The sequence below is a fragment of the Scyliorhinus torazame genome, chromosome 3 (assembly GCF_047496885.1).
Source record: "Scyliorhinus torazame isolate Kashiwa2021f chromosome 3, sScyTor2.1, whole genome shotgun sequence".
NCBI lineage: Eukaryota > Metazoa > Chordata > Chondrichthyes > Carcharhiniformes > Scyliorhinidae > Scyliorhinus > Scyliorhinus torazame.
In genome coordinates this window covers 185,639,813-185,650,470 of record NC_092709.1, presented here as the reverse complement: position 1 = coordinate 185,650,470, position 10,658 = coordinate 185,639,813, and the positions used below count along the sequence as shown (strand labels likewise).

Sequence of the window (10,658 nt, the reverse complement as noted above, 5' to 3'; positions counted from 1 at the left end):
TCTCTATTCCCCCTCCCTCTCTCTTCCCCCTCCCCTCCCTCTCTATTCCCCCTCCCCTCCCCTCCCTCTCTATTCCCCCTCCCCTCCCCCTCTATTCCCCCTCCCCTCCCTCTCTATTCCCCCTCCCCTCCCTTCCCTCTCTATTCCCCCTCCCCCCCCTCCCTCTCTATTCCCCCTCCCCTCCCTCTCTATTCCCCTCCCCTCCCCTCCCCGCTCTCTATTCCCCCTCCCCTCCCCTCTCTCTCTATTCCCCCTCCCCTCCTCCCCGCTCTCTCTATTCCCCCTCCCCTCCCCGCTCTCTCTATTCCCCCTCCCCGCTCTCTCTATTCCCCCTCCCTCCCCACTCTCTATTCCCCCTCCCCTCCCCTCCCTCTCTATTCCCCCTCCCCTCCCTCTCTATTCCCCCTCCCCTCCCTCTCTATTCCCCCTCCCCTCCCTCTCTATTCCCCCTCCCCTCCCTCTCTATTCCCCCTCCCCTCCCTCTCTATTCCCCCTCCCCTCCCTCTCTATTCCCCTCCCCTCCCTCTCTATTCCCCCTCCCCTCCCTCTCTAATCCCCCTCCCCTCCCCTCCCTCTCTATTCCCTCCCCTCCCCTCCCTCTATTCCCCCTCCCCTCCCTCTCTATTCCCCCTCCCCTCCCTCTCTATTCCCCCTCCCCTCCCCTCCCCGCTCTCTCTATTCCCCCTCCCCGCTCTCTCTATTCCCCCTCCCCGCTCTCTCTATTCCCCCTCCCCCGCTCTCTCTATTCCCCCTCCCCGCTCTCTCTATTCCCCCTCCCCGCTCTCTCTATTCCCCCTCCCCGCTCTCTCTATTCCCCCTCCCCGCTCTCTCTATTCCCCCTCCCCGCTCTCTCTATTCCCCCTCCCGCTCTCTCTATTCCCCCTCCCCGCTCTCTCTATTCCCCCTCCCCGCTCTCTCTATTCCCCCTCCCCGCTCTCTCTATTCCCCCTCCCCGCTCTCTCTATTCCCCCTCCCCGCTCTCTCTATTCCCCCTCCCCCGCTCTCTATTCCCCCTCCCCGCTCTCTCTATTCCCCCTCCCCGCTCTCTCTATTCCCCCTCCCCGCTCTCTCTATTCCCCCTCCCCGCTCTCTCTATTCCCCCTCCCCGCTCTCTCTATTCCCCCTCCCCGCTCTCTCTATTCCCCCTCCCCGCTCTCTCTATTCCCCCTCCCCGCTCTCTATTCCCCCTCCCCGCTCTCCTCTATTCCCCCTCCCCTCCCCGCTCTCACTATTCCCCTCCCCTCCCTCTATTCCCCCTCCCCTCCCTATTCCCCCTCCCCCTCCCTCTCTATTCCCCCTCCCCTCCCTCTCTATTCCCCCTCCCCTCCCCTCCCTCTCTATTCCCCCTCCCCTCCCCGCTCTCTCTAATCCCCCTCCCCGCTCTCTCTATTCCCCCTCCCCTCCCCGCTCTCTCTATTCCCCCTCCCCTCCCCGCCCTCTCTATTCCCCCTCCCCTCCCCGCCCTCTCTATTCCCCCTCCCCTCCCCGCCCTCTCTATTCCACCTCCCTCCCCGCCCTCTCTATTCCCCCTCCCCTCCCCCTCTATTCCCCCTCCCCTCCCCGCTCTCTCTATTCCCCTCCCTCCCCGCTCTCTCTATTCCCCCTCCCCTCCCCGCTCTCTCTATTCACCCTCCCCCGCTCTCTCTATTCCCCCTCCCCGCTCTCTCTAATCCCCCTCCCCGCCCTCTCTATTCCCCCTCCCCTCCCCGCTCTCTATTCCCCCTCCCCGCTCTCTCTATTCCCCCTCCCCGCTCTCTCTATTCCCCTCCCCGCTCTCTCTAATCCCCCTCCCCGCCCTCTCTATTCCCCCTCCCCTCCCTCTCTATTCCCCCTCCCCGCTCTCTCTATTCCCCCTCCCCGCTCTCTATTCCCCCTCCCCGCCCTCTCTATTCCCCCTCCCCTCCCCCCCATTCCCCCTCCCCTCCCCCCATTCCCCCTCCCCTCCCATTCCCTCCCCTCCCCTCCCCCCATTCCCCCTCCCCGCACCCCCATTCCCCCTCCCCTCATTCCCCCTCCCCCCCATTCCCCCTTCATTGCCCCTCCCCTCCCATTCCCCCTCCCCCCCATTCCCCCTCCCCCCCATCCCTCCCCATTCCCCCTCCCCTCCCTCTCTATTCCCCCTCCCCTCCCTCTCTATTCCCCCTCCCTCTCTTCCCCTCCCCTCCCTCTCTATTCCCCCTCCCTCTCTATTCCCCCTCCCCTCCCTCTCTATTCCCCCTCCCTCCCCCTCTATTCCCCCTCCCCTCCTTCCCTCTCTATTCCCCCTCCCCTCCCCTCCCCCACTATTCCCCCTCCCCTCCCCTCCCCCTCTATTCCCCCCTCCCCTCCCTCTCTATTCCCCCTCCCCTCCCCTCCCTCTCTATTCCCCTCCCCTCCCCGCTCTCTATTCCCCCTCCCCTCCCCGCTCTCTCTATTCCCCCTCCCCTCCCCTCCCCGCTCTCTCTATTCCCCCTCCCCGTCCCCGCTCTCTCTTATTCCCCCTCCCCGCTCTCTCTATTCCCCCTCCCCGCTCTCTCTATTCCCCCTCCCCGCTCTCTCTATTCCCCCTCCCCGCTCTCTCTATTCCCCCTCCCCGCTCTCTCTATTCCCCCTCCCCGCTCTCTCTATTCCCCTCCCCGCTCTCTCTATTCCCCCTCCCCGCTCTCTCTATTCCCCCTCCCCGCTCTCTCTATTCCCCCTCCCCGCTCTCTCTATTCCCCCTCCCCGCTCTCTCTATTCCCCCTCCCCGCTCTCTCTATTCCCCCTCCCGCTCTCTCTATTCCCCCTCCCCGCTCTCTCTATTCCCCCTCCCCGCTCTCTCTATTCCCCTCCCCGCTCTCTCTATTCCCCTCCCCGCTCTCTCTATTCCCCCTCCCCTCCCTCTATTCCCCCTCCCCGCTCTCTATTCCCCCTCCCCTCCCCGCTCTCTATTCCCCTCCCCTCCCCGCTCTCTATTCCCCCTCCCCTCCCCTCTCTATTCCCCCTCCCCTCCCTCTCTATTCCCCCTCCCCTCCCCTCCCTATCTATTCCCCCGTACCCTCCCTCTCTATTCCCCCTCCCCTCCCTCTCTATTCCCCCTCCCCCTCCCCTCTCTATTCCCCCTCCCCTCACCTCCCTCTCTATTCCCCCTCCCCTCCCTCTCTATTCCCCCTCCCCTCCCCTCCTCTCTATTCCCCCTCCCCTCCCCTCCCTCTCTATTCCCCCTCCCCTCCCTCTCTATTCCCCCTCCCCTCCCCCTCCCTCTCTATTCCCCCTCCCCTCCCCTCCCTCTCTATTCCCCCTCCCCTCCCCTCCCTCTCTATTCCCCTCCCCTCCCCTCCCTCTCTATTCCTCCTCCCCTCCCTCTCTATTCCCCCTCCCCGCTCGCTCTATTCCCCCTCCCCGCTCTCTCTATTCCCCCTCCCCGCTCTCTCTATTCCCCCTCCCGCTCTCTCTATTCCCCCTCCCCGCTCTCTCTATTCCCCCTCCCCGCTCTCTCTATTCCCCCTCCCCGCTCTCTCTATTCGCCTCCCCTCCCCGCTCTCTCTATTTCCCCTCCCCGCTCTCTCTATTCCCCCTCCCCGCTCTCTCTATTCCCCCTCCCCGCTCTCTCTATTCCCCCTCCCCGCTCTCTCTATTCCCCCTCCCCGCTCTCTCTATTCCCCCTCCCCGCTCTCTCTATTCCCCCTCCCCTCCCCGCTCTCTATATTCCCCCTCCCCTCCCGCTCTCTATTCCCCCTCCCCTCCTATTCCCCCTCCCCTCCCCTCCCTCTCTATTCCCCCTCCCCTCCCTCTCTATTCCCCCTCCCCTCCCCTCCCTCTCTATTCCCCCTCCCCTCCCTCTCTATTCCCCCTCCCTCCCCTCCCTCTCTATTCCCCTCCCCTCCCCGCTCTCTCTAATCCCCCTCCCCGCTCTCTCTATTCCCCCTCCCCTCCCCGCCCTCTCTATTCCCCCTCCCCTCCCTCTCTATTCCCCGTCCCCTCCCTCTCTATTCCCCCTCCCCTCCCGCCCTCTCTATTCCCCCTCCCCTCCCCGCCCTCTCTACTCCCCCTCCCCTCCCTCTCTATTCCCCCTCCCCTCCCCGCTCTCTCTATTCCCCCTCCCCGCTCTCTCTATTCCCCCTCCCCGCTCTCTCTAATCCCCCTCCCCGCCCTCTCTATTCACCCTCCCCTCCTCGCTCTCTCTATTCCCCCTCCCCGCTCTCTCTATTCCCCCTCCCCGCTCTCTCTATTCCCCCTCCCCGCTCTCTCTATTCCCCCTCCCCGCTCTCTCTAATCCCCCTCCCCGCCCTCTCTATTCCCCCTCCCCTCCCCTCCCTCTCTATTCCCCCTCCCCGCTCTCTCTATTCCCCCTCCCCGCTCTCTCTATTCCCCCTCCCCGCCCTCTCTATTCCCCCTCCCCTCCCCGCCCTCTCTATTCCCCCTCCCCGCCCTCTCTATTCCCCCTCCCCGCCCTCTCTATTCCCCCTCCCCGCCCTCTCTATTCCCCCTCCCCGCCCTCTCTATTCCCCCTCCCCGCCCTCTCTATTCCCCCTCCCCGCTCTCTCTATTCCCCCTCCCCTCCCCGCCCTCTCTATTCCCCCTCCCCTCCCTCTCTATTCCCCCTCCCCGCCCTCTCTATTCCCCCTCCCCTCCCTCTCTATTCCCCCTCCCCTCCCCGCCCCTCTCTATTCCCCCTCCCCGCCCTCTCTATTCCCCCTCCCCGCCCTCTCTATTCCCCCTCCCCGCCCTCTCTATTCCCCCTCCCCGCCCTCTCTATTCCCCCTCCCCTCCCCGCCCTCTCTATTCCCCCTCCCCTCCCCGCCCTCTCTATTCCCCCTCCCCTCCCTCTCTATTCCCCCTCCCCGCCCTCTCTATTCCTCCTCCCCTCCCTCTCTATTCCCCCTCCCCGCTCGCTCTATTCCCCCTCCCCGCTCTCTCTATTCCCCCTCCCCGCTCTCTCTATTCCCCCTCCCCGCTCTCTCTATTCCCCCTCCCCGCTCTCTCTATTCCCCCTCCCCGCTCTCTCTATTCCCCCTCCCCGCTCTCTCTATTCCCCCTCCCCGCTCTCTCTATTCCCCCTCCCCGCTCTCTCTATTCCCCCTCCCCGCTCTCTCTATTTCCCCTCCCCGCTCTCTCTATTCCCCCTCCCCGCTCTCTCTATTCCCCCTCCCCGCTCTCTCTATTCCCCCTCCCCGCTCTCTCTATTCCCCCCTCCCCGCTCTCTCTATTCCCCCTCCCCGCTCTCTCTATTCCCCCTCCCCTCCCCGCTCTCTATATTCCCCCTCCCCTCCCCGCTCTCTATTCCCCCCTCCCCTCCCTATTCCCCCCTCCCCTCCCCTCCCTCTCTATTCCCCCTCCCTCCCTCTCTATTCCCCCTCCCCTCCCCTCCCTCTCTATTCCCCCTCCCCTCCCTCTCTATTCCCCTCCCCTCCCCTCCCTCTCTATTCCCCTCCCCTCCCCGCTCTCTCTAATCCCCCTCCCCGCTCTCTCTATTCCCCCTCCCCTCCCCGCCCTCTCTATTCCCCCTCCCCTCCCTCTCTATTCCCCGTCCCCTCCCTCTCTATTCCCCCTCCCCTCCCCGCCCTCTCTATTCCCCCTCCCCTCCCCGCCCTCTCTACTCCCCCTCCCCTCCCTCTCTATTCCCCCTCCCCTCCCGCTCTCTCTATTCCCCTCCCCGCTCTCTCTATTCCCCCTCCCCGCTCTCTCTAATCCCCCTCCCCGCCCTCTCTATTCACCTCCCCTCCTCGCTCTCTCTATTCCCCCTCCCCGCTCTCTCTATTCCCCCTCCCCGCTCTCTCTATTCCCCCTCCCCGCTCTCTCTATTCCCCCTCCCCGCTCTCTCTAATCCCCCTCCCCGCCCTCTCTATTCCCCCTCCCCTCCCCTCCCTCTCTATTCCCCCTCCCCGCTCTCTCTATTCCCCCTCCCCGCTCTCTCTATTCCCCCTCCCCGCCCTCTCTATTCCCCCTCCCCTCCCCGCCCTCTCTATTCCCCCTCCCGCCCTCTCTATTCCCCCCTCCCCGCCCTCTCTATTCCCCCTCCCCGCCCTCTCTATTCCCCCTCCCCGCCCTCTCTATTCCCCCTCCCCGCCCTCTCTATTCCCCCTCCCCGCTCTCTCTATTCCCCCTCCCCTCCCCCGCCCTCTCTATTCCCCCTCCCCTCCCTCTCTATTCCCCCCTCCCCGCCCTCTCTATTCCCCCTCCCCTCCCTCTCTATTCCCCCTCCCCTCCCCGCCCTCTCTATTCCCCCTCCCCGCCCTCTCTATTCCCCCTCCCCGCCCTCTCTATTCCCCCTCCCCGCCCTCTCTATTCCCCCTCCCCGCCCTCTCTATTCCCCCTCCCTCCCCGCCCTCTCTATTCCCCCTCCCCTCCCCGCCTCTCTATTCCCCCTCCCCGCCCTCTCTATTCCCCCTCCCCGCCCTCTCTATTCCCCTCCCCTCCCCGCCCTCTCTATTCCCCTCCCCTCCCGCCCTCTCTATTCCCCCTCCCCTCCCTCTCTATTCCCCCTCCCCGCCCTCTCTATTCCCCCTCCCCTCCCTCTCTATTCCCCCTCCCCGCCCTCTCTATTCCCCCTCCCCGCCCTCTCTATACCCCCTCCCCTCCCTCTCTATTCCCCCTCCCCGCCCTCTCTATTCCCCCTCCCCTCCCCGCCCTCTCTATTCCCCCTCCCCTCCCCGGCCCTCTCTATTCCCCCTCCCCGCCCTCTCTATTCCCCCTCCCCTCCCCGCCCTCTCTATTCCCCCTCCCCTCCCTCTCTATTCCCCCTCCCCGCCCTCTCTATTCCCCCTCCCCTCCCTCTCTATTCCCCCTCCCCCTCCCCGCCCTCTCTATTCCCCCTCCCCGCCCTCTCTATTCCCCCTCCCCTCCCCGCCCTCTCTATTCCCCCTCCACTCCCCGCCCTCTCTATTCCCCCTCCCTCTCTATTCCCCTCCCCTCCCCGCCCTCTCTATTCCCCCTCCCCGCTCTCTCTATTCCCCCTCCCCGCCCTCTCTATTCCCCCTCCCCTCCCTCTTCTATTCCCCCTCCCCTCCCTCTCTATTCCCCCTCCCCTCCCCGCCCTCTCTATTCCCCCTCCCCTCCCCGCCCTCTCTATTCCCCCTCCCCTCCCCGCCCTCTCTATTCCCCCTCCCCGCCCTCTCTATTCCCCCTCCCCTCCCCGCCCTCTCTATTCCCCCTCCCCGCCCTCTCTATTCCCCCTCCCCTCCCTCTCTATTCCCCCTCCCCTCCCCGCCCTCTCTATTCCCCTCCCCGCCCTCTCTATTCCCCTCCCCGCCCTCTCTATTCCCCTCCCCTCCCCGCCCTCTCTATTCCCCCTCCCCCTCCCCGCCCTCTCTATTCCCCCTCCCCGCCCTCCCTCTATTCCCCCTCCCCGCCCTCTCTATTCCCCCTCCCCGCCCTCTCTATTCCCCCTCCCCTCCCCGCCCTCTCTATTCCCCCTCCCCGCCCTCTCTATTCCCCCTCCCCTCCCCGCACTCTCTATTCCCCCTCCCCTCCCCGCCCTCTCTATTCCCCCTCCCCTCCCCTCCCTCTCTATTCCCCCTCCCCGCCCTCTCTATTCCCCCTCCCCGCCCTCTCTATTCCCCCTCCCCCTCCCCGCTCTCTCTATTCCCCCTCCCCTCCCCGCTCTCTCTATTCCCCCTCCCCTCCCCGCCCTCTCTATTCCCCCTCCCCGCCCTCTCTATTCCCCCTCCCCTCCCTCTCTATTCCCCCTCCCCTCCCCGCTCTCTCTATTCCCCCTCCCCGCCCTCTCTATTCCCCCTCCCCTCCCCGCCCTCTCTATTCCCCCTCCCCGCCCTCTCTATTCCCCCCTCCCCTCCCCGCCCTCTCTATTCCCCCTCCCCTCCCTCTCTATTCCCCCTCCCCGCCCTCTCTATTCCCCCTCCCCTCCCTCTCTATTCCCCCTCCCCGCCCTCTCTATTCCCCCTCCCCCGCCCTCTCTATTCCCCCCTCCCCGCTCTCTCTATTCCCCCTCCCCGCTCTCTCTATTCCCCCTCCCCGCCCTCTCTATTCCCCTCCCCTCCCCGCTCTCTCTATTCCCCCTCCCCTCCCCGCTCTCTCTATTACCCCCTCCCCTCTCTCTCTATTCCCCCTCCCCTCCCTCTCTATTCCCCCTCCCCTCCCCACCCTCTCTATTCCCCCTCCCCGCCCCGCCCTCTCTATTCCCCCTCCCCTCCCCGCCCTCTCTATTCCCCCCTCCCGCCCTCTCTATTCCCCCTCCCCTCCCCGCTCTCTCTATTCCCCCTCCCCGCCCTCTCTATTCCCCCTCCCCTCCCCGCCCTCTCTATTCCCCTCCCCGCCCTCTCTATTCCCCCTCCCCTCCCTCTCTATTCCCCCTCCCCTCCCCGCCCTCTCTATTCCCCCTCCCTCCCTCTCTATTCCCCCTCCCGCCCTCTCTATTCCCCCTCCCCGCCCTCTCTATTCCCCCTCCCCCCCTCTCTATTCCCCTCCCGCCTCTCTATTCCCCCTCCCCGCCCTCTCTATTCCCCTCCCGCCCTCTCTATTCCCCCTCCCGCTCTCTCTATTCCCCCTCCCCTCCCCGCCCTCTCTATTCCCCCTCCCCGCCCTCTCTATTCCCCCTCCCTCCCCGCCCTCTCTATTCCCCCTCCCCTCCCCGCCCTCTCTATTCCCCCTCCCCTCCCTCTCTATTCCCCCTCCCCTCCCTCTCTATTCCCCCTCCCCGCCCTCTCTATTCCCCCCTCCCCTCCCCGCCCTCTCTATTCCCCCTCCCCTCCCTCTCTATTCCCCCTCCCCTCCCTCTCTATTCCCCCTCCCCTCCCCGCCCTCTCTATTCCCCCTCCCCTCCCTCTCTATTCCCCCTCCCCTCCCTCTCTATTCCCCCTCCCCTCCCCGCCCTCTCTATTCCCCCTCCCCTCCCCTCTATTCCCCCTCCCCCGCCCTCTCTATTCCCCCTCCCCTCCCCGCCCTCTCTATTCCCCCTCCCCGCCCTCTCTATTCCCCCTCCCCGCCCTCTCTATTCCCCCTCCCCGCCCTCTCTATTCCCCCTCCCCTCCCTCTCTATTCCCCCTCCCCTCCCCGCCCTCTCTATTCCCCCTCCCCGCTCTCTCTATTCCCCCTCCCCGCCCTCTCTATTCCCCCTCCCCTCCCCGCCCTCTCTATTCCCCCTCCCCTCCCCGCCCTCTCTACTCCCCCTCCCCTCCCCGCCCTCTCTATTCCCCCTCCCCGCCCTCTCTATTCCCCCTCCCCGCCCTCTCTATTCCCCCTCCCCTCCCCGCCCTCTCTATTCCCCTCCCCCTCCCCGCCCTCTCTATTCCCCCTCCCCTCCCCGCCCTCTCTATTCCCCCTCCCCGCCCTCTCTATTCCCCCTCCCCTCCCTCTCTATTCCCCCTCCCCTCCCCGCCCTCTCTATTCCCCCTCCCCGCTCTCTCTATTCCCCCTCCCCGCCCTCTCTATTCCCCCTCCCCTCCCCGCCCTCTCTATTCCCCCTCCCCGCTCTCTCTATTCCCCCTCCCCGCCCTCTCTATTCCCCCTCCCCTCCCCGCCCTCTCTATTCCCCCTCCCCGCTCTCTCTATTCCCCCTCCCCTCCCTCTCTATTCCCCCTCCCCTCCCCGCTCTCTCTATTCCCCCTCCCCTCCCCGCCCGCTCTATTCCCCCTCCCCTCCCCGCCCGCTCTATTCCCCCTCCCCTCCCCGCCCGCTCTATTCCCCCTCCCCTCCCCGCCCGCTCTATTCCCCCTCCCCGCCCCGCTCTCTCTATTCCCCCTCCCCGCCCCGCTCTCTCTATTCCCTCTTACTGAGCGTCTGCCGTTGACGTTGACTCACCGCGCTGACGTCACGCTCCCGGATGACGGTTGAGAGCGGGCCTTCGCCGTTTCCTTTCTAACGTTTGAGAACGCGGCGTTCCAATGGGCGCTCGCGCCGCCCGCAGCGCAACAAACACTGGGCGCGCTCCAGCTCCCGCGCCTGCGCCCGCGCGCCGCTTCCGCTGCTGCTGCTCTGACGGGCGCGGCCCGGGTTCGCGCGCTTGCGCATTCGTGGTAGAGAGTTGCCAAATGGACCGATGGTTAAGTGTAGATTTTCCAATAGTTGGTCACGGATTTTCATATTTTTCATTCAAAAATTGCAAGCGCTTCATTTTAATAGGTCTACGATCTCCGTCACTCTTTTTGTACAGTATCAAACCCAACATGTCCGAAACAGCCTGTCATGATATTCAAACAACACACATCATGATGGACACACCAACAGACAAATCAGAGCACACAACACCACAACCAATCACACACAAGGACATCAACCACATAAAAGCACGAGCACGACACCTAGTGGTCAGTACGTCTGGGGACAAAGACACGGACAAGACCTGTTACAAGATCACAAACAGGGAATCCCCACGTGCAGAGTATCAAGACAAAACTGTACATAGAAAGTTTAAATAAAATAGCGTTGTACCATATACAACCGTGTTGGCTCATCTGTGTGTCAGAACGCCCAACACCACACAGCCATTAATACCTCACCATATTGAACATACAACACAAAAACAGAGCTGCCAGCCAGCCCTTGTATGTACTCTCCTCAAACCATCGTTAATCATCTACATTTATCAATCCGCTATTCCTTTTTCCCTCATCTGTTTGTATTGTTTACGTTAAATGCCTCTATACTATTGCTTCAATCCAAATGAGGCAGCACGGTAGCACAGTGGTTAGCACAATTGCTTCACAGCTCCAGGGTCCCAGGTTCAATTCCGGCTTGGGTCA

The 10,658-nt window shown here is 64.8% G+C and overlaps 1 protein-coding gene across 3 annotated transcripts in view; it reads right to left on the bottom strand.

The window, feature by feature from the left end:
• klhl5 (kelch-like family member 5) overlaps positions 1–10,069 on the bottom strand; it is a 252,038-nt gene extending 241,969 nt beyond the window's left edge. For 2 of the 3 annotated variants that reach the window (XM_072496579.1, XM_072496578.1), the window contains exon 1: positions 9,718–10,068. The gene's annotated coding sequence lies outside the window, so the exon portion shown is untranslated. Of the gene's footprint in view, positions 1–9,717 lie in introns of all 3 variants that reach the window. The other variant, XM_072496580.1, reaches the window with a different exon arrangement.
• Between the last annotated feature and the right edge of the window lie 589 nt (positions 10,070–10,658).